Source organism: Suricata suricatta, chromosome 7, assembly GCF_006229205.1.
Source record: "Suricata suricatta isolate VVHF042 chromosome 7, meerkat_22Aug2017_6uvM2_HiC, whole genome shotgun sequence".
Lineage (NCBI taxonomy): Eukaryota > Metazoa > Chordata > Mammalia > Carnivora > Herpestidae > Suricata > Suricata suricatta.
In genome coordinates, this window is record NC_043706.1 from 73,586,791 (window position 1) to 73,614,029 (window position 27,239).

General features: G+C 37.0%; 1 long non-coding RNA gene and 1 pseudogene across 1 annotated transcript in view; both read right to left on the bottom strand.

The window, feature by feature from the left end:
- Window positions 1-27,239, bottom strand: part of LOC115296349 — a 475,474-nt gene that overhangs the window by 435,956 nt on the left and 12,279 nt on the right. The gene's annotated exons all lie outside the window — the stretch shown is intronic.
- On the bottom strand, window positions 745-895 carry LOC115297363 (annotated as a pseudogene).

Consider the following 27,239-nt stretch of genomic DNA (forward strand, 5'->3'; position numbering starts at 1 on the left):
TTGGGGAGAGAGAGGGACGCAAAACCTGAGAGACTACTGAATACTGAAAACGAACCGAGGGCTGAAGGGAAAGGGGGGAGGAAGAGGGTGATGGTCATGGAGGGAGCCACTTGTGGGGAGTAGTACTGGGTGTTATATGAAAACCAACTTGACAATAAACTATTATAAAAATAAATAAACAAATATTTAGGGAAAAAGCCAATTGCTTTACAACATACCAACAATGAACAAGTGGAATTTGAAATTAAAAACAGAATACCATTTTCATTCGCATCTCCATAAACAAAATATGCATGTATAAATCTAACAAAATATATACAAAATCTATATGAGGAAAATAACAAAACTCTGATGAATGAAATTAAAGAACTAAAGAAATGTTCATGAATAGGAAGATTCAATATTGTCCAGATGTTATTCCCAGCTTAATCTATAGACCCAATATAATCCCCACTGCAATCGCAGCAAGTTATATTGTATCAACAATTTAACTTTGGAGTATGTAAGGAGAGGCAAAAGACTTACAACAGCCAACACAATATTGAAGAAGAAAATTGGAGGATTTGATGATAACCAACTTCAAAACTTACTACAATGTTCAAAGCTACAGTAATCATAACAGTGTGGTATTTTTAATGAAGAAAAAGACACACAAATCAGTGGAACAAAATAGAGAACCCATAAATAGACCCCATATAGTCTATGCTCTTTGGCAAAAGTGCAAAGACAAAACAATGAAAAAAAAAAGGTACTGTTTCCAACAAATGATGCTGAAACAACCGGGCAACCACATGCAAAAATTAAACCTAGACACAGACTTTACATCCCCACATAAAAATTAAACTGATAAGAACAGATACTACACTTGATCTTAGCCAAAAGGCTGAGAAGCGATTCCCACATAAAAATTAAGCATCACAAACCTAAATGTGAAACACAAAACTATAAAACACCAAGAAGTAAGACAGGAGTAAAAGTCAATGTGTAGGGTTTAGTGATGACTTTGTAAATACAAAACCAAAGGTGAGATCCATGAAAATAATAATTTATAAGCTGAGCTTCCTTAAAATTAAAATTTCCTGCTCTGTATAAGATACTTTTAAATAGAATAAAAAGAGGAGCCATAGACTGAAAGAAAATATTTGCCAAAGACATATCTGATTGTTATACAAAATATACAAAGAACTCTTAAAACTCAACAAGAAAACAAGAAACCTATGTAAAAATGGAGCAAGGAGATTGGGTGGCTCAATCATTAAGCATCTGACTTTGGCTCAGGTTATGATTTCACAGTTCATGAGTTCAAGTTCCACTTTGTGTGAGCTCATGCCCCACTTCAGGTGAGCTTGAGCCCTGTTTTGGGTAAAAACACAAACCCTGCTTTGGGTGAACCCCACTTCTCTCTCCTCACGCCACCCCCTGCCCCTTGCTCACTTGCAATCTCCCTATCTCTCTCTCTCTCCCATCCCTCCCTCCCTCGAAAAACAAAAATAATTACAAATAAAATAAAAATATAAATGGGTCAAAGACCCATATCAAAGCACCATATCAAAGAATATATACTCATGGAAAATAAGCTTATAAAAAGATGCTCCACCTGATATGTCACTGGGAAAAGGCAAATCAAAACAGCAACAAGATACCACTACACACCTATTAGAATGGTCAGAATCCAGAACGCTGACAATAGCAAATGTTGGTGAAGATGTAGAGAAACAGAAATTCTCATCCATGCTGGTGCGAATGCAAAATGATACAGCCACTGTGGAAGACACTTTGGTGATTTTTTACAAAACTAAACACATTCTCATTATATGATCCAGCAATCACACTCATTGGTATTTACTCAGTGACTTGAAAACATGTCCATACAAAAACCTGCACATGGCTGTTTATAGCAGCTTTATTCAGAACTGCCAAAACTTGGAAACAACCAAAATTTCCTTCAATAGCTGGGTGAATAAGTAAACTGTGACACATCCGGACAGTGGAATATTATTCAGCACTAAAAAGAAATGAGCTATCAAGCCATAAAAAGGCATAAAAGAAACTTAAATGTCCAGAGGGTTTTTAGGGTAGTGAAACTACTCTATATGATGCTATCATGATGGATACATGACATTATACATTTGTCCAAACATTAAGAATGTATCACACCAGGCATGAACCCAAATGTAATCTATGAACTTGGAGTGGTAAAAATGTGTTGGTGTAGTTTCATCGATTATAACAAATGAACCACTCTGGTGAGGGAGAGTTATACGTGTGCAAGAACAAGGAGGTATGTGAGAAATCTTGGTACTTTCTGCTCAATTTGGCTATGAACCTAAAACTGCTCTTAAAAAAAAAAAACAGTGTATTTTTAAAATATCTAGGTTCTGGATCTGTCAAGCAAAGGAACATCTCTGTATGCAGGGACTCTATCCCTTTAACACTCCTTTGGGTCATAGCATCTTTTCTTTCCTCCTAATATTTCTGACTCATTAACCGAATCAAATTACTGAGCATGAGTTTTACTGACACTGAGATCCTTAAAATACCACATTTTACCCCCACCCCCTGCCCTGTCCATATGCCTGGGATAGAAGCAGCCCCTACTGAGGAGACTAGAAGGCCATGGGCAGAGTCCTGGCAGAGAAATTATATCTGTATGTCTACAATCTCCAGCTTGTCAGCATTTACCTAACATATTTCTCAGCATTTAGTAGAGAATGAGAAAATGGCAGGCACAGTTTATGTTTCAGAAAACTAATTGAATTGTCAAGGCAAGTCATTCTCTGGTAACAATGTAAAAATATGCTTTCAAACCACCATGTCAGCAATGACAAATAAACCAAGTAATAAAGCTTGTGCAACAAAGTTAGAAAGGGTCAATCCCAGCACACGGAGAATGTTGTTGCTTCTAAAGTGAAATTAGTCATACCCAGAATGTTCATGATAATAGAGGACGTGGTAGATAAAGTTGTGTTTCCATATCTATCACGCAATGAGTTATGAAAGTGCCCAGAATAAAATGCTGAAATAGCAACAAAGAATTAAAAAACAAAATCACCTCTGTCCCTATGATATCAGAGGGCAAAGGTCTATTTCTTATATGGTGCTATGGACTGAGTATTTATTCCCCACCCCCATATATGTATGTTGAAATCCTACCTCCACTGTGATGATATTTAGAGATGGAGACTTTGGGAGGTAATTAGGTCATGTAGATGGACTCCTCATGATAGAATTAGTGCCTTTATAAAAATAGAGCTTGCTACCTCTCCTTCTCTTCACCATGTGAAAATAGAGCAAGGAGGCACTGTAAACCAAAAAGAGAACTCTCACCAAAACCTGACCATGCTGACAGCCAGATCTCAGACTTTCCATTCTCCACAAAATTATAAGAAATACATACGTTTAACCCAACCAATCTATGCTATTCTGTTACAGCAGCCCAAACTAAGACATACGGCATTTTTTAAATATCAGAATGTTATATGCACAAAATTAAAAAAAGCAAAAGACTAAGAGCTGATAGAATGCTGTGGCCACATGCCCCACTTCAGTCCTCAGTGTCCATAAGTAGACAAGTCATGGGCCACAGCTAGGGCCATGACAACAACTTATATCCAGGAGCAATGCAATGAGCTGGAAACTCAGGAGTCCATCTACTTGACTCCACCGTGATCCATCCTCTCTAACAACTAGCCTTCCAAAACACAAATAAACTATCCCAATTTCAAATTCTACTTCAATGGACCCTCATTTTTTTTCCAGTGGACCCTCATTTGATAAGATCCTACAAAGTATGCTCAGAAGATCCAAATGCTTTCACCATTCTGTAGTATCTAAGGCTAGAGAAAATGGCAAAATGTCCAGAACATCTCGTTTACAAACAGTAAACGTTTTCTCACATACTAAGTGCTATCCCAGAAAATATGAAATTTCTCATTTTTATAGTATTAATGTTACACTTAGAGGTAAACCTTGATATGATAATGATCTTTGCTTAAGTACTGACTATGCAAAAAAAAAAAGAAATTAAATAGTAGAACAAATAAATATTTCCTCTAGACCTCCTGTATAGAGGGATTTTATCATGAATAGATGTTATACTTTGTCAAATGCTTTTTCTACATCTATTGAAATGATAATAGGTTTTTGATCCTTTCTTTTATTTATGTGATGAATCATGTTGATTTTTTTGCAAATTTTGAACCACCCTTGCATCCTGGGAATAAATCCCACTTGATCGTTGGTGTATGACTTTTTAATGTATTGTTGGATTTGGTATGCTAAGACGTAGTTGGCATATGATTTTTTTAATGTATTGTTGGATTTGGAATGCTAATATGTAGTTGAGGATTTCTGTATTCATGAGAGATATTGTCCTGTAGTTCTCCTTTTTTGCGGTGTCTTTATCTGGCTTTGGTATCTGATTGATACTGGCCTCATAAAATGAATTTGAAACTTCTCCTTCTTCTTGTATTTTTTAGAATAGTTTGAGAGAAATCAGTATCAACTCTTCAAATATTTGGTAGAGAGTTGCCAGGTTGGCTCAATCAGTAGAGCATGTGACTCTTCATCTCAGGGATGTGAATTCTAGTCCCATGTTTGGGCATAGAGCTTATTTAAAAAAAAAAAAGTTTGGTAGAATTTGCCTGTGAAACCATCTCATCCTGGACTTTTGGGGTTTTTTTTGGGAGGGGGGAGGTTTGATTATTGATTCAATTCAATTTCATTGCTTGTAATTGGTCTGTTTAAATTTTCTATTTCTTCTTTAGTTTTAGTAGGTTATATGTTTCCAGTAATTATCCATTTCTTCTAAGTTGTCCAATTTGTTGGCATATAGGTTTTCATAATATTCTGCAATAATTGTATTTCTATTGTGTTGGTGGTTATTTCTCCTCTTTCATGAATAATTTTGTTTATTTGGATCCTCTCTTTTTTTAAATGAGTCTTGCTAGTAAAAATTTGTTCCTTATTGTTGCTGAGTAGCATTCTATACTATGTATGTACTGCAGTTTATCCACTGCCTTACCGAAGCACATTTGAATTGTTTGTAGATCTTGGCAATTACAAATAAATATGCTATGCATATTTGTATACAACTTCATTTCTCTAGACTAAATACCCAGGAGGGGTACAGTCGAGTTATAAGCATATATTTAATTTTATAAGAAAGGGCCACACCCATTTTCCACTTTTAATGTGTAAGACTTCCAGTTACTCCACAGCCTTGTCAACACATGGTATTATCAGTATTTAGGTTAGCTATTTTACTATGTGTGTAGCTGTAGCTGTCATGATTTAATTTGCATTTCCCAATGGCTAACAAGGCTGAACATTTTTTCATGTGCTTATTTCTATCTTCATATTTTTTATTTAGTAAAGTATCTATAGATCAATTTGGAGAGAACTGAAATCTTTGTTATGTTGAATCTTCCAACTCATGAAACATGTCTCTCCATTTTGCTTTTTAGGAGAACACACTGAGAATTTTAATCCTTTTAAAATTGTCAAGATTTGATTTATGACCAAGAATATGGTCTCTCTTGGACAATATTCTATGTACACTTAAAAAGAATGTATATTCCTCTGTTGGATGAAGTGTTCTATAAATGTCAGTTAGATTCAGTTGGTTAAGAGAGTTTTTCAACTCCATATTCTTACTGATTTTTGTTTATTGGTTCTACCTATTACTGAGAAGAGGGTGTTGATCTTTCCAAGTATAATTAGATTTTTGTCTGTTTTTCTTTCTAGTTCTGTCAGTTTTTGCTTCATGTATTTTGAAGCTTTTGTTGTTACATACATACACACTTAGAACTTTTAAGAATTCTTGGTGAATTGGTCTTTTATCCTTATATAATCGATATGTGATATCCCTTTCCATCCCTGGTACTTTTATTTCCTCGGAAGTATACTTTGACATATAACAATTCCAGCTTCCTTTGTATTAGTTTTTGCATGATACATCTTTCCCCATCCGTTAACTTTTAATCTACCTATATCATCATCATCATCATCATTATCAAAGATACAATTAAGACATGAGTTTTTTATCCATTTTTTAATGTTTATTTTTGAGAGAGAGAGAGAGAGAGAGAGAGAGAGAGAGAGAGAGACCACAAGTGGGGGAGGGGCAGAGACAGAAAAGTAGACACAGAATTCAAAGCAGGCTCCAGGCTCTGAGCTGTCAGCACAGAACCTGACATGGGACTTAAACTCAAGAACCATGAGATCCTGACCTGAGCTGAAGTCGATGCTTAACCCACTGAGCCACCCAGGCACCCCATCCATTCTAACAATCTCTATTAAATGATGTATTGAAAGAACTTATATTTAGTGAAATTATTAATATTTTAGATTTGTGTTTAGCATTTTACTATTGTTTTCTGCTTGTTCTTACTATTTCTCATTGTTTGTCTTTTTTTTACCTTGTTTTGAGGGGGTAGGGGGCATGTGAATACTTTTTATTATTATTTTTCTCATTATTTGTTTTGCTTTTCTTGCCTTTTTGTGGGGAGAATACTTGTGGAATACTGGCAGAACAAGTTACTAGCAATCCAAGGTTTAACTGTATCTATTATTATAATATTATCTCTTCATATAATTTTTTGGTGGCTGCTCTAAAAATTACAAAATGCATACTTAAATTTTCACAATCTAGAATGAGTATTTTGCACTTCAATGAAAGTGTCTTAAAAATTATATATGCTGAACATTTCATCAATGTTGTACTTTTGCTTTCAACAATAAAACATAGTTTAAGGAACTCAGGAAGAGAATAGTCTATTTATCCAAATATTTACCAATTGCTCTTTCTCATTTTGATATACCAAGTATCTTGTATTATTCCCCTTTCATCTGTAGAGTTCCCTTAAGCAAATCTTTCAAAGCAAGTTTGCTAGATTTTCTTCATCTGAGGATTCCTGTATTTTACTTGCATTTCTGAAAAATATTTTTGCTGTAAACAGAATTATGGGCTGAAAATTCTTTTCTTTTGGCACTTGAAAAATGTTGTTCTACTTCCTTTCGACTTCTATGGTTTTTGATAAGAAAATCACTGTCATTGAATCATTGTTCTACAGATAACAGATTGTTTCTCTCTAGCTATTTCAAGAATTCTTCTTTGTGTTTGATATTTCAGAAATTTAAGTGCAACAACGTGTTTGAGCATTGATTTCTTTGATTTTATCCTATTTGGGGTTTTCTCTACTTCTTAAATTTGTAAGTATGTGTCTTTCTCTAAATATGTGGAATTTCCAGCCATCATTTCTTCAAACCTTTTTTCAGCACCACATTCTTTCTCTGTCCTCTGGGGTGTTATGACACAAATATTGAACATTTTGTTGTCCCATAGTACTCTGAAGGTCTGTTCTTTGCATTTTCCATCTTTTTTCCTCTGTTTTTCAGACTGGATAATTTCCATTAAGCTGAAACCAAGTTCACTATCCCTTTCCTTTGTCATCTTCATTCTGCTATTGAGTCCTTCCAGTGAATTTTTAATTTTGGTTATTGTGGTTTTCAGTTCTAAAATCTCCATTTTATTCTTCTTTATATCTTCTATTTCTATTTTAACCTCACTTCAAAAGGTATTCACCTTTGAGCATTTTTGTAATACTTGTTTTAAAGTCTTTATCAAATAATTCCAATATCTGTGTTTTCTTATCTTTGGCATATATTGATTATTTTTTCCCAAGCAAGTTCAGAGTTTCAGAGTTTCTCATATGTTGAGTAATTTTGGGCTGTATTCTGGATATTTTCAGAAACCCCAGATCCTATGAGAGAATCTTGATGTGTAAGCAGGCATTTGACCTGGTTAGGTTCAAATCAAGTTTCAGCTTACTTTGTATGTCCTACGTTTATAATGTCAGTTCAGTTTTCAAAGGCTTTAAGTGCTTTCAGATCTGTCCTGTGAGTGTATCACCCAGTGATTAATTGGGCTGGGAGGAGATCTATCTGTTAGGTCTGTTCTCATAGTCTTTGGAATGCTAATTAGGAGCATGTCCAACATGCACGGTTGACTATTAGCCCAGATAGTCACAAACAACTTTATGGGATCCGTCTCCTGAGCTCTTCCTTCTTTGCTATTTCCCTGGTATGTCCTGGTTCCTCAAGGCTCCTTTTTCAGTCCATCAGAAAACACACACACACACACACACACACACACACACACACACACACACACTTATTTCTGTAACAGAGTCACATCTGGGGTCTAAATGACAATAGGACAAAGAGAAGGTTTTTACAAGAAAAAAAAGGAAGGAAGAAGAATTTGGCCCTACTTTGTGGACCTGTTCCACTACCAAATGAAAAATGAAGGTTCTCTTCCCTAAGAATGTTGGCTCCAATTGTTTTCCACATTATCTTACTGCTGCTCCCTCTTCCCCCACCACAAGATTGCCTGAAGCCTGGAATGAAAGTGAATGAAGAAAAAGAAGGGAAAAAATGGGTGATTCCCTCAGTCTATGAACTATAAGCGTTCTTCTTTCTGCTATTCAAGGCAGAACTAAAGAGATTTTCCAGTTGGTCTATCTGTTCCTTAATGCTTACTTTTGGATTTAGACTCTGCTAAGATCAGGCTGAAGATAACACAGGGAAAGAATACAGTAAACTCAAATTTGTATATTGGTGTTCTTCAAATTCAGATATTCTTTTCTATCTTCCTGCTACCGCCGATGAAATGAGAGGCAGTAAGCACCATCATTTCAAGAGACTAACCAGCCAGTTGTTGGCAAGTTGACTTTATTCAACTCCTTCCACCCTGAAAGGGGCAACAACTAATCCTGACTGGTAACCTTCCTTTTTTTAGTTCCAGGAACACAGACTAATCAGAATCCTGGAGGAACTATATTCCCAAAACATATTATACAAAGAATGTGAATCCTAAAGGTCAAGAAATGAAATGAAATGTAAGCTGTGTTGTGCTGCCCCAATCTTCACCCCCCCCACCCCACTCCCTGCTGACTTCAGGACTGCAACATCCATCTCCTCAGAAGCTAAGAGTTTGGGCATTGATGGCTGTCAGCTGAGTCCTTCTCTAGGAATTGCCCTGGAAAAGCAAGCCAAAGAAAGACACTTTGCCCACGGCCACATGATAGCCTGCAGTCACCTCACATCCAGTGACTGGTCAAGATGAAAGCACAAAGCTGGGCAGTCTTAATGCAAGAAAGAACAACTATGAAGGGCAAACTTAGCTCAAGAGTTCCTGATGAACCTGAGTTTGTCATTTAACTCCTTTCTTTGTCCAATCCCACTTCGTTCACTCCTCAACAAGCATTGATTACAGGGCATTCTGCAATAAACCTCCTTCCCATAAACTACTCAGAGTTTGCCTCCTGGGGAACCTACCCAAAGATACTAGATCTAAGCATGACCTTCTCCTCATGACAGGAACTGGTTCAAAAACAGGTACATGATTCAAATCCAGTTACTATGATATGAGGAGACTTGTTCTGGAATCTTCTGGAAAATTTTCCAGGTGCTAGAGAAAACCACAGGAAAAGATCTCTCTTTCAAACTAAACTTGAACAAAGACTCTTAAAATGTCAACTGCTACTGACAAGCATATTTTGATCCCAAGAATACCCAGCCTCAGAACAAGTGGATACTGTTGTTAGCAGGAGGCTAAGATGGAAAGAACCTAGGTCCCTAATGACCTCACCAGGTCACAAGATCACCGCATCCTGCAGGCCAACTCATTTTTAGATTTCTTGTTATATGAACTAGTAAATTTTATTATTTAAAGCAGCCTAAGGGTTTATTTTTTGTTTGCTTCTGCTACATCAGCCAAAACATCTAACTGATACAGATATACATCTTACTGAGTCTCTCTCCCTTTACTATTTCTGGAGGAGATTTTCATAAACATTGAAAGGAACTTTAAAAATCCTAGACACCCTAGACAATTGATCAAAAACTGAACAGGGACTAAGTGTAGATGACTGATGGTAAGTTTTGTTGCCTTCTTTCCTTCTCTCTTTCCTTTCTCTCCGTAGGAAACTAAAAATACATTTTTTAAATGAAAAAAGGAAAGTTAGTTGAACGGGTTAATTTACATCCAAAAAGATAAAATCACTGCAGTATTTGCAAGTTGTTTCAGAAAAATTACCTTAAATTCTATTTTTAAGATCAAAGTACAATCTAAGCCAGGATCTGAAATTTGGTATATATAATTGGAACTTCTGAAAACTCTCTCTATAATAGACAGGTGAAGACAGACACCTGGTAATTACAAAGGGTATTTATATGCCTGTGGAAGAAGAAGCGAGAGAGTTTTGCAAAATTACTTCAGACGGAAAATGCCTATAAAAAAGATTGTGATTCAGCTTGCAATTTAAAAGACAAACAATCCATTATGAAAACCCAAGAAATTACTTACCCCCACATACATAATATCTTGGTTCAAACTCTGAAAGTCAAAAAACTATGGTTTTGGCAGACCAGAGAAAGCAAAGCATTCTGCCCTTTCATAGAGAATGCCACATTTGCCATGTCTCAAGATTCAAGGACATGGCAGTAGAACACTGTGCTCTGATTTTTAATCACTCTGAGAGTCTCCCACATATGCTGACTCACTCATGTTCTCTTCTTCCCCAGCACTCGCCATTTCAAAACCATTTCATCAAGCATCTAAATACAAAACCTAATGACTCCACCATTGCAGCTCACAGAAAAGCACAGGACTGGATTTAAGAGACAGGCTTTCATCCCAGGTCTGCCTGAAGCAAGCTGAGTGGCAGTTGGGCAAACCACTTCCTCTCTCTTGGCCTCCCTTTCCTCATATGCAAAAGGATCCCTTCTGTCTCCATGACTACAGATCCATAGAGAAAAGAGAAGAGGTGTATAAATGCTGGAGTGGCTTGTGGCAATGATAACCCACTTTCTGCCACTCCACTCACCTGACACTTCACAACTCAAAGTACTAGGCCACTTAATAGCTGCCAGGACATCTGTTATAGGAAAACTAGAGGGTGAGATTTCTTCATAAATACCCAAGACAGAAACAACAACTCTTCTTCCAAGTCTGCATTCAACCTCCACTTTATTTTGGTGCCTTAAGAGTGCCTCTACATCAAGGCAGAGATACAATAAATCAGACACCCCTGGTCTTTTCTGCTTCATGCTTTAGAACTGGTCCCAGAGGTGATGGTGTATCAAGTATGACTGATAGTGGGATAAACACAGGTTAAGGTGGTGGAAGTAGGGACTGAATGAACCTGGAAACCTTCAGAGGCATATTAATGAAGCTAGGCCTTCAAATGTGTACAAAGATGTACTCTTAGTTCCCTAAGTGCTTACCCCAAATATCTAGCAAGATCCTCCATCTACAATATCAAAAGCCAACCCCATGACTCATAAGACCAGAACTAGAAAGGCTGGCTCAGACATACAACCCAACAAAGTAACAGTGACAGGAACCCATGGAGGGCTTTGTAGGACATCTGGCCTGGATGCTTGAAAGATTCCATAAGAAAGAGGGAGAAGGGGAGGCTGCTCTATACTCAAGTCTACTAAAGAAACAGCAGACAAATGCAATGGATTGACTTTAACTCTAATGACATGCTGGAAACAATTTAGAAAATATTATTTGACTCTTTTGGATATATTGAATTAATGTTTCCTTAGCTATGAAAATGATACTGAATAGAAAAGTGATAAATATCTTTGTTTACAAGAATTGTATTATTTAGAATTATATACAATTAAAGTGTCATGATGCCTTCATAGTACTTTCAGATGGTTTACAAAGGAAAGTGTGTGTGTTTGTGTGTGTGTGTGTGTGGCAAGATGCCAATAGCTGGTAAATCTAAGAGGACAGTATATAGGTGTTTATTATTCTTTCAATTTTCCTGGGATTTAACTTTTATTTTTAATTTTAAGGTACAAAACCCAACCAGATTTGGTCAGAGGGCATGTGGGATTGAAGGAGGTCTCATGCTGCAAGCCCCCTTGGATGTTTCCCCTGCCCAAGAGCTACTTAGTTACCTGGGTCCCTAGGAAAAAACATCTTACTGACACTTGTCATGGCCAACCATATAATTTACAATTACTAAGAAAAGATACAGGGGGAAATACTGTAATTCCCATCTTACAGAGGAGAAAACTGAAGCACATTGAAGTTACCTTGAATGAAGTTAACTTCATTCAAGAAGTCACTGAATTTGTAAGTTGCTGAAATTGCTAACTTGCAAGAAGTAACTGTGGAAGCCACACTGATATCCTTCCCGGATCTCCTGAAGTCTCTGTGACCAGTTCTTTGTGCCCCTCTCTCAGCTTCTGCTCCCTTCACTCCCAGGCTCTCCCCCACAACCACCTTCAGAAGACTCATCTTGGGCTACTGGAGACACTGCACCCGAATTCCAGAGTCCAGAGAGCCAGCACAGCTAGAAGTATATGTCCCTCTGGAGTGACCTATAGCCACAGCCACCTCATCAGTTTCAGGACACTAAGGATTTTTCCACTTCAGTGTATTCCAGAAAATAAATCCTCCCTTCATTGTCATCATTGTACTTACAAAGCTCAACTGCTGATTCACAAAATTAAACCACTTCCCTCTCAAACATCCTGATACCCCACACACATCCTTGTCACTTCATCCCAGCTTCCTTTGGTTGCCATAGATGAGCACTGTTTCAGGATAAAATCCAAAAATTACAGGCTTATGCTACTTTCAGTTGTTTCTTGCAGCCACGTGTCTAAACCCAGGACTGGCAAACAGAGGCCTTGAGGTAGCACCTGGTTCTTTACTTAGTTAGCTTTCATCAGTTTGCTGTAATGTACTAATAACTATGCACTTTGTGGGAGAATCTGCAATGTTTCCCTACTTCTTTTTTTTTCCTTTTTTTTTAACATTTATTTTTAATACAGACAGAGACAGAGCATGAGAGGGGGAGGGGCAGAGAGAGAAGGAGACACAGAACCAGAAGCAGGCTGCAGGCCCTGAGCTAGCTGTCAGCACAGAGCCCAACACGGGGCTTGAACCCACGAACGTGAGATCTGACCTGAGCCGAAGTCGGAGGCTTAACCGACTGAGTCATCCAGGCACCCCTCCCTACTTCTTAAATATCATTTGCTTGGTAGGGACATGGGAGGTCATTCAAGTCTTGTTCTAGACAGAAGCCCATACTTCAGCAAGATACCTGGGTCCATTTCGTGACCATCTAAGTTATCACTGAGTTTGTCCTTGTGAGAAAAGTGTGTGAACATTAGTGCCAAGACTTTGTGGAATCTATTCTTACTCTTCAGGGATTCCTTGTGCTTCCTGCATAATTCTTGTGGCTGAATTAGCTTGAGGCTGTTACTTTCAGAAGGTGGTAACCAAAATATGTAATAACCACAATGGGGGCACACAGGGTACACTGAAATAGGATCCCAAAGGATTCTGCCCCCCAGCTGTGCCAGATCTGAACCCTCTAGGAGCTGGATTGTGGGAAGGTCTAAGGGACCCCTTGGCAGCACAGGAGCATTCAGCTTGGGTCTGTGGCAACACATATTTGCCATTGAGTACAGAAGCATTTCCATATTTGATAATCAACACAGCTGCACCACTGTGGACTACCTGACCATCAGTTTTAATGGCAAGAGTAATAGAAAAAGAATTATTTAGGGGCACCTAGGTGGTTCAGTCATGTAAGCCTCTGACTTCAGTTCAGGTCATGATCTGTTTTGTGGGTTTGAGTCTCATGTCAAGCTCTGTGCTGATGGCTAGGAGTCTGGACCCTGCTTCAGATTTTCTGTCTCCCTCTCTCTTTGCCCACCCCCCACACTTGCCTGCTTGCTCGCGCACGCTCTCTCTCTCTCTCTCTCAAAACTAAACATTAAAAAAATAAACTTGTTTAAAAAAGAAAAAAATTATTTTGAAATCTTGTAAAAGACAGAAGGTGAGAATGAATGAGTGAACAAATGAATGCAAAAAGAGCATAAAACAGGCACCTGGGTGGCTAAGTTGGTTAAGGCGATTGACTCAATTTCAGCTCAGGTCATGATTCCAGGGTCATGGGATTGAGCCCCTTGTCAGGCTCCATGCTGGGTGTGGAGCCTGCTTAAGATTCTTTCTCTCTCCCTCTGCCCCTCCCCTGCTTGTTCACTGGTGCTCTCTCTCTCTCAAAGTAAATAAACATGAAAAAAAAAAAGAGCAGAGGCATTTGGGTGGCTCAATCAGTTGAGTGTCTGACTTTGGCTCAGGTCATGATCTTACAGTTTGTGGGTTCAAGCTCCAAGTCATTGTGCTGACAGCTTGGAGCCTACAGCCTGCTTCGGATTCTGTCTCCCTCTCTCTCTGCCCCTCCCCTCACTTGCACTCTGTCTCTCTCTCTTTCTCTCTCTCTCTCTCTCTCTCTCTCTCTCAAAAATAAACAAACATTAAAATTTTTAAAAACAAAACAAACAAAAAAGAGCATGAAACACAGATTCTACTCACAAACACACACACACACACACACACACACACACACACAAAATCAGAAAAACAACTGAAGCTCCACATCCATGGCAACAAGAATTTGTGCAGTCTATGCACTCAGCTTTAAAACCTCAGGCCCCGTCATGTTATGTTTTTAAGACTTTTAGTGACAAGGCTGTTTTGGTGCTTTCTGCTGCCGAGGTTCCTGGCCAGTCAGCCAGGCAACGAACTCAGGAAAATGTGAAACATTATTCAGCAAACAGGGAGGAAACGAGTCTAAACAGGGAGGAGAGCACGAAGGACAAACAATAATTCATTCACAAGAACTCAAAAGGGGAAAAAGCAAGATAAGCAAGGAGAAACACAGAGGCCTATGGGAACAGCACCTTCCCTTCCAGGCTATCTAGAAAATTCTGAGTCCTTGGGCCCTAAAATCATACTAGGTCAGCAGAGTCCCTGCTCACCAACACTGAAGCTTCGCCCCTTAGTTAACTGTTGCCATGAACAAAGCAGCACTGAGCACCAAAAGAAAAAAATGACACTGACTTTGTGAGACAAATTTGATCATATTTACCAATTAAAATTGATTAAAAAAGTTTTACTTTGTTATTCACTTATGGGCAATTTAAAAATCAATCCCCAGCAAGAGATAAGGTCCTCTAAACATAGAATGATCTATCTGACACTGAGGTACAAAATTGCTTCATATTCCAGGTAGGGATTTCCAATCATCTGGTCAATGCAGAATGCAAACTCACACAAAGGAGAGAACTCAGAAACTGCACAAGAGTGAGAAAGTTAACTTTTTTTTTTGAGGCTTGCCATTACACTAGGCATTCACATGGATCTAAGATTTACCTCTAACAGACCTTGTCACCAGAAACGCTTTCTTAATTATGATGTTGGTGTGATTTAAAGAGGGGGGAGGCCATTAGAAGAGATTTCTATTTTCCTGTTGACCTCAGACACAGGGTATCATCAAGTGCAAATATTAAACTAGGTAGTTAGGGTTTTCTTATTGATAGAGATTAATCTAAACAAGTTCAACTGTGCTGGTAGTTGCATGTGTCCTTAAGCACACACTCTGGGGGGAATGAGCATAGGAAAAAGGGCTATGAACCTATGGTAAAATGTGGGAGTGCTTGGCCTTTTAGCTTTCTTCTCCTTTCAGAAACTGAAGTGAGGTATATACATGAGAAAGCAAATCAATTGTCAAAGAGGAATTCAAAGAAGAAGGGGCAAGGGAAGAAAGGCTTTCAAACTTGACTCCAACTGCTAAGATATAGAAGCTGTGCCAATACCATATTATTTCATTCATAGATAGAATTTAAGAAACAAAACAATCATGGGGAAAAAGAGATACAAACCAAGAAACAGACTCTTAACTATAAAGAACAAACTGATGGTTACCAGAGGGGAGGTGGGCAGGGGATGGGGGAAACAGGGGATGGGGATTAAAGAATGCACTGGTGATGAGCACCAGGTGTTGTATGTGTCGACCACTAAATGGTACACCTGAAAGTAGTATTACACTGTATGTTAACGACTTGTGTTTTAAATAGGAACTAAAAAAGAAAAACAAAGACTATCCAAAACAAAACAAAACAAAAAGGTGTTTTGACCACAGTCTAACTGAAAATTGCCAGCAGACCCATATCACATTTCAGAGAAAAAAAAATTTCTGTGTATAAGAAATTAAACTAATTAGACTTAATATTTGGTATATTAAATTACATGGGAAATATTGTCCAATAAGTAATAGAAAACCCTCTTAGATTATATCTGTGTAGATGTTATTAACATAAGCATCTTAAAATTATATAAATCTCCTAGAAATCTGGAAAATACCCAAAAACTTTTCATTAGTTTCAGATAATAATATTTTATGTATGGAAAACCAAGAGAATCAACTGGGGGAAAAATAGGGATACTAAGATAACTAATAAGATTGTCAATGCAAAATTAAGATACAAAAATCAACAGCTTGAACGACAATCAAAAAATATAATGGAAAAATATCTCCTTCCCAGTAGAAACAACAAAATGGGCATAATACTTGAGAAAATATAAGCTTTTAATGCTAATGTATTTTTTAAACTAGAAAAATCTACTAAGAAAAATCTTGAGCAAATGAAACATCATACCTTTTTCTCAGATAAAAATGTTTTCCCTAAATGAATGTATAAATCCAATACATTACCAATTATCAGATAGCAATTAATTATCTCTTGTCCAAATTCATTATTCCTTGGCTACTCTACAAAAAATGGATCTGGGCCCTTTAAATTTTATTTTTCCTTTGCCAGCAAAACAGTAAAGTGTACTCTGTCAAAGGGAGACTGTATGAGGAAAAGAGGTTTTGCCTCCTGGTTCCCTTGTGCTTACTCTCCAGACTCCTGCGTGTATACAGCTTCTCCCAAACCTAGCTCCATAGGGGCACAGGTACCCCAGTGTTTATAGCAGCACTGTCAACAATAGCCAAATCTTGGAAAGAGCCTAAATGTCCATCACCTGATGAGTGGATCAAGAAGATGTGGTGTATATATATATATAATGGAGTACTACATGGCAATGAGAAAGAATGAAATCTGGCCATTTGTAGCAAAGTGGATGGACCTCGAGGGTGTCAGGCTAAGCGAAATAAGTTAGGCAGAGAAGGACAGAAACCATATGTTTGCACTCATAGGTCTAACAGGAAAACAGGAGAAACCTAATGGAGGACCATGGGGAGGGGAAGGGGGAAAGAGAGTTGGGGGGAGAGAGGGACGCAAAACCTGAGAGACTACTGAATACTGAAAACAAACTGAGGGTTGAAGGGGGAGGGGGAAGAGAGGTGGTGATATCGGAGCGCACTCGTGGGGAAGAGCACTGGGTGTTATATGGAAACCAATTTGACAATAAACTATTTTAAAAAGAAAAAGAAGAACAAAAAACAAAACCTAGCTCCTTCAGTGCACAGCCACCAGAAGATTCCTAGTGCCACTGCCCTTAGGAGATTTTGTTCACCTTCCAATGAAAAGCTCTTCCTGGCACCTTGTGGGGCATACTCCCAGCAAGTCCCAGCAGCTCAGCATCCAAGCAACTTCTCTACCATCCAGTAAGCCAGTCCCCACCAACATCTGCATCCCAGCTTGGGTGCTCTTCGGATACCTAACTTAGTGCAGGAGTGACGGCTGTTCCTTATATCTGCCATTTCTATATTCCTTAGAATTTTGTTCAGTCTTACTGGTCAATTCCTTGTTGTTCTAATCCTCTGTTGAAATTAATAATTGTTTATATTAAACTTTACCAATTCAAATCACTGTGTGGTTTCTCTCCTTTGACTGATACGCTAACCAAATACCAAGTAAGATTTTTGTGAACTGGATAAAATTATTCTTAAGCTCTTTGGAAAAAATAAACAAATGAAAACAGCCCAGAGATTAATTGAAAACAAGAGTAATGTATGGAGATGGATTTACTATAAAGCCAATAAAGCTTAAACCTCAGGGTTCCCCACCTGCATGGATCACTTTCAAGGCCCTGGGAGAGGTCTAGCAATGTATTTATATGATCATATGTTTTTGTTAAAATTTCACATGTAACCAATTTGACAATAAACTATTAAAAATATAAGAATCAAAATTTTCACATGTACATATTTTAACTGCAATTGGTTAAGACATCTATCTCTCTTTTTTTTAATGTTTATTTATTTATTTATTTTGAGAAAGAGAAAGAGAAAGCACATGAGCAAGTGGAGGAGGGTGGCAGAGAAACAGGGAGAGAGAGAGTCTCAAGCAGTCTCCCTGCTGTCAGCACAGAGCCTGATGCAGGCCTGGATCTCAAGAACTGTGAGATCATGACCTGAGCCACGATTCAGAGTCAGGCACTTAACTGACTAAGCCACCCAGGAGCCCCAAGATCTCTGTCTCTTTTCATTCCAGCTCCCTCTTCATCATACTTTCCTTTGTGGTGGATAGTACTGGAGACATGGGAATTTTGAGAACCAGCTAAGAGTTAGTTGACTGGAAGATTCATTTAGTTTAGATGTAATCTGATATATTTATGTGGTATTTAGTCACGTCAGGGTATAAAGTATAGGCTTTCCATTTCAGTATGTGAATAGCTTCTAAAAATATTTTACTATTTTGCCAACTCTCTCTGATTCACAACATAAAAGTACAATGTGACAGTGATATCAATAGCCTATCTGTTAATGAATTCCATCATTTCAATAAATACATAATATTAGTCATGGGAAAAAAACACTAAATGCCTGAGATTTTACAATTCATATATTAAGGAAATTTTGTGGAGGTTTATAGAAATTGGGAAGCCAAACTTGAAGTTTCTCCCAATTTACATGACATTACTAATGATAAGGTGTAAAGATGAAAGAAATTTATTTCAATTATAAGTTATAAACTTCAATTATAAAAATGTTTCAATTATAAAAAACAAATGATAGAAAAAAGAATGAATTATTTTTCCTTTCTCTACATAGAGAATTATATTATAAAATTATTTGATATGAAAAGACAATCAATCAAAAAGTAGATAGCCAAGAAGTAGGGGGAAATTATTATAGAAAGGTGAGCAGCAACAGTAGTTAATCATTTTTCAAAATTCTGTGATTCATGATGATTTTTTCTCTTTCTAAATCAATATTCTTTTTTGTACTAATTTTTTGTGAGTTTGTATTCTTTTTCTTAAACTGTATCAACATTAGGTTACACAAAACCTGGATCCACTTGACAGTAAACTAGGAGTTCTACCAGATTTTATAGCAATAATAATTGTTATCTCTGTCAAAATAGACAAGCTGATAAATGAAACATAGTCAAGGCTAAAGTACATTAAAAATTTCTTTTGTAAAAAGTTGCATTATCTATACATTGAGAAAAAATAAAACTATTCAATGATAGAACTGAGTCACCTGGCAAACCTTTTGGGAAAATAACAAAAGTTAATCCCTACTTCACTCTTTAGACCAAAATAAATTCTAGTTGGATCAACTATTTAAAATGAAACAATGACTTGAGGTCCATGCAAAATAGTAGCTACCTTTTATGTAGGAAATGGATGATTAAGTCTTTGGTGTTGTAAAAGCAACTTCATTTAAACATAACCACCCCTACCACCAAAAAAAGAAGAGGAAAAAAAAGAAAGTAAAGAAAATAATAAAGGAAAGGAAAGGTATTAAGCAGGCTGTGTTGTAGCTTATGGGCAAGTAATAAATTGTATCATTTATCTTGAATGTATCAGAGATAAGCTGCTATATAACATTGCCACTTCAGATAGCTGTGAAATTAGGTGATTAACTAGTTGGTACTTAACCTTCTAATTTCTGTATAAGTCAAATTACATGAAATAGAAGTTGGTGTTTTGATTTTTTTACTTTGCTTTTCTGTTTGGAGTGTCACTGTAACTACTGTATTGTATATGATGGAAAATAATTGCATATGTTAAAAAATAAATTGTGGAAATGCCAATGGAAAAAAAAAAGCTTTTCTTTCTAAAAAAATAAAAATAAAAAATAAAATGAAACAATGAAGACTCTGCAAGAAAATACACGAAAAAAAACTTCATTTTGCTTAAGTACAACATGAAACCCAGAGATCAAAATTGAAAATAGATAAACTTAACTACATAAAAATATGAAACATGTTTGGTTTAGGGGTGCCTGGGTGGCTCAGTCGGTTGAGCCTCTGACTTGGGCTCAGGTCATGATCTCACGCTCGTAGGTTTGAGCCCCGCGTCGTGCTGTGCTGACAGCTCAGAGCCTGGAGTCTGCTTCCAATTCTGTGTCTCCCTCTTTCTACCCCTCCCCCGCTCATGCTCTGTCTCTCTCTGTCTCAAAAATAATAAATAAAACATTAAATATATATATGTATATATATATATATATATATATACATATATATATATATATATATACATATATATATATATAAAATGTTTGGTTCAGTTGAGAAGATAAAGAGGAGTAAGACAAGGCCCAAAGGTTACACTGTCAGATCTGAGTGTGTAATATAGGGAAATTCTCTAAATCTTAGACAATTAGGCTAGAAATTTGAAAAAGAGAGAAGAGGCATGAACTCAGCAGATGGCTCAAAGCTGAAAAATGATAACATGTTAATTAAGAATCATAAAAATATTTACAATATTCTAATGTTTATCTAAAAGACTTGGCAAACATCTTGACTGGTCCTTCATAATGAGTTTTTAGGTTAGATTTTTTTTCAATTAAAACATAAATCTAGGGGCACCTTGGTGGCTCAGTCAGTTGAGTGTCCAACTCTTGATCTCTGCCATGATCTCACAGTCCGTGAGTTTGAGGCCTATGTAGGGCTCTGCACTGGTAGCACAGAAGCTACTTGGGATTCTCTCCCTCTCTCTGCCCTTCCCTTGCCCTCTCTCTCTCTCTTTCAATATAAATAAACTTAGAAAAAAAACATACATCTAATGATTAAAAAGAAGTTGATGGGAATTCATTATTCTGAAATTCCTCTTTATCAATTTTGCTGTGATATCTATTCATCAAAGCAAGTGATACGTGTATTAATTTGCTCTGTGCAATGGTTACATATTAATAAACTCAGGCAGGGGGAGTTAGATTTTAAAGTTTTTAAGAAAATTGGGTGAAACACAATAATGCTCTAAAATCCAAACTGAAGTAATGAAAACATTATTAAAATCCTTAGTTATCACACCTTAGAGAACATTTACAATTCAAGACCCTTTCTCTTTAAGTGTTACAGGATTGAGGGACACCTGGGTGGCACAGTCGGTTGGGCATCTGACTTCAGTTCATGTCATGATCTCACTTTCCATGGGTTCAAGCTCCATGTCAGGCTCTGTGCTGACAGCTCCAAGCCTGGAGCCTGCTTCCGATTCTGTATCTCCCTCCCTCTCTCTCTCTGTCCCTCACCCATGAATGTTCTATCTCTCTCTCACAAAAATAAAATAAACATTAAAAAGTTAAATTTCCTTAAAACAATTACAGGATTGAATGAAGTGTCAAAAAATCACTATTTTTTCCAAAGATAACTATCATGAACAAAATAAAAAAGACATGGGGTATGGGGATGATGTCATAAGGAAGCAGGAAATTTCTCTTTCTCTGTTGGACAACTTTCAGTATAATTATCTTCGTTGCAAAAAAAAAAAAAAATCTTGAAAAGCACTTCCAAGATGGCAGAAACGACCTCCCCAAATATACTTCCCTATAAAAATAATAAGAGCACCAATAAAATTTGTCAAAATCGGCTTTTTTCAGAATTCTGGAAATTAATCAAAGGCTTATAACAATCCAATTTTTCTTCTTTTTTCAAGAAAAAAAGTCTGAATGGCTATTTTTTTTTAAAAGCATTGTGGAGTCTTTAATTTGCCCTATTCCCATCCCCATAGTAGTCTTGAGACCCAACAGTTTTGCAATCAGAGCAGCTGTTACACCAGTAGCCTAGAGGTCACTGGAATGGCAGAACAGGTTTAGCACTCCCCAAGAACCTACATTCCTGAAGAATTGCCACCATATGACCTGTGTGGCAGCTTCCTGAAAATCCCTACTAACAAGGCTTCTTTTTTGACCTAACTCAGCACTTGCTGAGTGGAACTGCCTTTTCCCAACAGTGCTTGTCAAAAAAAAAAAAAAAAAAAAAATTGCATGGCAATTATTTAACATCACAGCTATTTAAGATAGCAATAATAGTTGGGCAAATAAGAGGTTCGCCAAAAGAATTTTAAAGGAGAAGTTAGTGAGTACGGAGTCCTTAGGGCCTTTGAAAATGTCAACATATTCCTGGGAATCTAAAAAGCCAGGCATACACACAGAGATGTGAATATGCCAGGAAAGATCTAGGAAGGTCCCAATTTTTTCATTTCTGGCTAGCCTTGAGATTCTGTACAAACAGAAAATGAAGGCTAAGGAAGAGTTGTAAAAACTGCCCATCAGAATGCTGAAAATATGCCCCAACATACATAGAAAAACTCTGAGCAAAGGCTGGGAGACTGTCCAGTTCAAGGCATTTAAGGATATTTCTATCCAATCATTAGCTGATCATTAACTGAGCAAAAACTTCAGTGGCTATATACAACAGACAATATAGACTTTACAGAATTAGTTCAGGAAAGTTTTTATAGAATTAGTTCAGAAAATAAATAGCAACAACAATCACCACCACAACCACAAATAACAACAACAAACCCTGGTTGGTAGGAGGGATGGTCTCATTTTCAGAGTTACCATATTATATTATTTTAAATGTCCAATATTTGTTTAAAAGTTTGTAAGACATGCAAATAAATAGGATGTATGGTCCATACCAAGATGGCAAAAAAGCAGCTAATGGAAACTGTCCCTGATGGGGTTCAAATGTTGGACTTATTAGACAGAAACTTTAAATCAGCTATTATAAATATATTCATAGAACTAAAAAACTAAAAGAAAGAGAGAGAAAAAAGACTATTTGAAGAAATAAGGGACAAATTTCCCAAATTTGATGAAAATCAAAAATCTACACTCCAAAAAGCTCAAGAAACTTCAAGTAGATACACATTTGACACATCAAACTATTAAAAGACAAAAACATGGGGTGCGTAGGTAGCTCAACTGGGTAGGTGTTTGACTCTTGATTTTGGCTCAGGTCATGATCTCATGGTTCATGAAATCAAGCCCTGTGTCTGGCTCTGAACTGACAGAAAATAACTCAAAAATAGAATTTAAAAATGAAGAAACATTAAAATGTACACTAGAAAATGGCAAAGGGGTGCCTGGGTGGCTCAGTCAGTTGAGCATCCAGCTCTCAATTTCAGCTTAGGTGATGATCCCAGGGTCATGAGATTGTGTCCTGTGTCAGGCCTCCATGCTGAGCATGGAGCCTGCTTCAGATTCTCTCTCTCTCTCTCTCTCTCTCTCTCTCTCTCTCTCTCTCTCCCTCTGCCCCTTCCCCCAACTCACACACACTCTCTCTTTCTAAAATAATAATTTTTAAAAAGTTAAAATAACAAAAATGAAGGTAGTAATGGAAGTACAGAGGGAAAAGATACAATATGAAAAACAAAGAGCAAAATGAATCCTACCAAATCAGTTATTAGATTAAATATAAAGGCAGGATTTGGAAGAATAGAAGAAAAAAAACCATGATCCAACAATATGCCACTTACAGGAAACAAAGTTTAGATTGAAAGACAAAAATAAGTTGAAAATAAAAGGATGAGAAAAGAGATATATGCATAGAGTATGGAGTATCCAAAAACCTGGAGTGGTTATACTAATAACAGGCAAAATAGACATTAAGGCATAAGCACATTTTATAATGATAAAAAGGTAAATTTATCAGAAATAAATGACAGTTATAAACATGTATGCATATAACAAAACCTAAAAATTCACGAAGTAAAAAGTTACAAAACTGCAAGAAGAAATGGTCAATTCAACAATAACAACTATAGACTTCAAAAATGGATAGCACAATGAGGCAGAAAATCAAAAAGGAAATAGAAGACCTCAAAACACCATAAACCAACTAGACATACCAGACATTTTTTTTCACGTATGCAAAAGCAAAGGGCTTTATTATGAGTTTAGGCTGGCCAAGCCTAAGCTCGGGCTCACAGACTTTACCGGTGCAGTGGATTCATGCTAAGAGCCCCGAACAAAGGTGGAGTAGGGCTTTTATGAGTTTGGGAAGGGGGAGTTACAGGAAATGGTGACATAGGTACAGTGATCTAATCATTATTATACAATATTATTGACAGCAGGTTTATCCAATTACAACATTTGGAGTGTTAACCAATCACAGAGTAGACCCAGGACCCAAGACCCTCACGTAGGGTGTAACTAGCCTTAAGCAATAAGTGATTACCTATAGCTTCTATTTCTAGGCCTGCCCTTAGGAATGTTAAGGGTATTACAAGGGTGGTCCCTCATGTCTTGGGCAATGTGTGCCCTTCTATTGTCTAATGATTAGAGTCAGTTTGGTTCAGACCTGCATCCTTACATTCCCCCCTCTGTCTTGTAACTGACCCAATCCTGGGTCAGCTATGTTACCATTGTTCTGGTTTAAGGCTACATGCTCTTAAGACCATTAACAGAATAAATAGTATTTACCAATTTTGGTTTGACTCCTCATTTTTGTCCTCTCTTGTGGTGGCCACGAACCACAGCTAGACTATCCTGTATAATTCCTGAACTACTGACGTAGAAGTAACATTGTTCCCCTAAAGCCTGGCCTACCCCTTCTTGGTGTAAAGGGAATTTCTTACCCTGTAAAGGGCATAGGAGAGGAGAGTTTATAACAGACATTTAAATAACACTCCACCCAACTACAAAAGAATGTACATTTTTTTTAAAGTTTTATTTATTTTTAGAGAGAGAGCAAGTGAGGTTGGGGTTGGGGGGAGGTGAGAATCCCAAGCAGGCTTCGTACCATCAGTGCAGTGCCTGATGTGGGGCTCAAACTCACGAACCATGAGATTATGATCTGAACCAAAACCAATAGTCAGATGCTTAACTGACTAAGCCACTGAGGCGCCCAACAGAATATACATTCTTTTCAGATACACACAGAACATTCTCCAGATCATATGCTAGTTGACAAAACAAGCCTCCATAAATTCACAAAGATTTCAATCATACAAAGTATGTCCTCCAACCACAATGGAATAAAATTAGGAGTCAATAAATAAATAAGGGAAATTCATAAATACATGGAAATTAAGCATCATACTCCTATATAACCAATAGGTCAAAGAAAAAATCATAAGATAAATTATAAAGTATGTTAAAACTAATGGACATGAAACAGTAAAAATGAGATATAGTGAAGGCAGTATATACAGGTTAATTTATAGCTGTGCATGCCTGTGTTAAATCAGTAACTTAATCTTTTAACTTAAAGAGCTAGAAAAAGAAATGCAAACGAAGACTAAAGCACACCTAAAGAAGAAAATAATGAAGAGTGGAAATAAGTGAAATAGAAAATAAAAAACTAATAGAAAAAAATCTTCTAAGTTCTTCTAAAAGATCCAAAAGATGATGAACCATTAGTTAGACTGATCAAAAAAATACAAATGAAAAACTGAAATTAGTTCCTTAAATCTGAACTGAAAGAAATGACATTACTATCAACCTTATACAAAGGATCATAAAAGAATACTATGAACAATTATATAACAACAAATTAGATAACCTAGGTGAAATAGACATATCCCAAAAAGGTACAAGCTACTGAAACTGACTCAAGAAAAAAAAAAAAAAAAGAAAAGAAAAGAAAATCTGAATAGACCTATAGGAAGTAAAGAGATTGAATTAATAAACAAAAATCTTCCCACAAAGAAAAGCCCAGACTCAGATGGCTTCACTAATGAATTCTCCCAAATATTTAAATAGAAATTAACACTAATTCTTCACAAATTCTTCTAAGAAGTAGAAGTATGAAAATTTCCCAGTTCAATCTATAAGGCCAACATTACCTTGCTATATCAACCAGACAAAAACATGACAAGAAAACTATATACTAATATCTTTTATGAATATAGGCATAAAAATTCCTATCAAACAGAATCTAAGAGATTATACATCATGACAAAATATAATTTATCAAACTCTTTTTAAGGCCTGAATTGATAGATAATGGAAAGATAACTCTTTGTGGACCTGTTTGGGGGTTAAAGAGGTGAGACTCTAAGATCAGTTTAACTTTATATTAGTAATTCTAATGAAAATGGGATTAAATTTCTCAGAGCATTCATGATCTATTTTAAAGATTTTATTTTTTTAAGTAATTTCCATCCTCAATGTGGGACTGGAATTCACAACCTCAGGATCAACAGTCATATGCTCCACCAACTGAGTCAGGTCCCCCATGACCTATTTTAATGCTTCTCAACCTGACAGCCTCCCAGCTAAAGGAAATTCAGAGTACACAATTTTGTAAAAACACACAGAAATCTATGGAAATGATACAAATGTGTTTGTAATTAAAAGCAAGGTTATTTCTTTACCTACCAGCTGTGAGCAAGACACTTACACTCTCAAATCCTCAGTTGCCCCTCCTGTAAAACAGAGATAACAAACCCCTTCGTAGGGTTATGGTATTAATTAAATGAGATATAATAGCTTGATATATAGTGCTAGGCACATGGAAAGGATCAGATGGATATTGGCTGATGCAGGGTGCCCTTGGGACCTATGTTCTTTATTCTGAAAAGGGAAGGGGAAACCTCAGGCATACTAATATCAGTATGTCCTACATGTCAACTTGCTACTCTTAAGTGGGAGTGGAGGAAGCTCAGCTCCCCATAGAATTGTCCCTCCAGCTCCAGTTACTACCTACCACTTCCTCTACCATTTGTCTGTCAATCATTATAGGGGTGGGGTGTGGACTTTCAGCTTTCCCTCTGTTCTCAAGGAAGGCCTGCTCCCAGGCCTGCATCACCAACCACCATGTCACTATATGGCAATTTCTCAGGAACCTGTTTTGTAAGCTTTGGAGAGTGGATTATTACATCATTTCTTCTTATGTAAAACGAGAAATTAAACCACAGGAGAAACAAGCGTTTTGCCCAAGGTTTCAGATAGTGTGCTTTTTCATTCAAAAGAGATAAAAAATACATATAATCTTCAACCATCAAGGATAGATAGCCAGACATACCTGGCTAAACTGAAGAAAGTGTTTCATCTCTCTGTGACTTATTATCCTCAACTTTAAAAAGGCTACTGTAAGAGACTATAGATGCTGGCGAGGGTGTGGAGAGACGGGCACCCTCTTACACTGTTGGTGGCAATGTAAACTGGTGCAGCCGCTCTGGAAAACAGTGTGGAGGTTCCTCAAAAAACTATCCATAGAACTCCCTTATGACC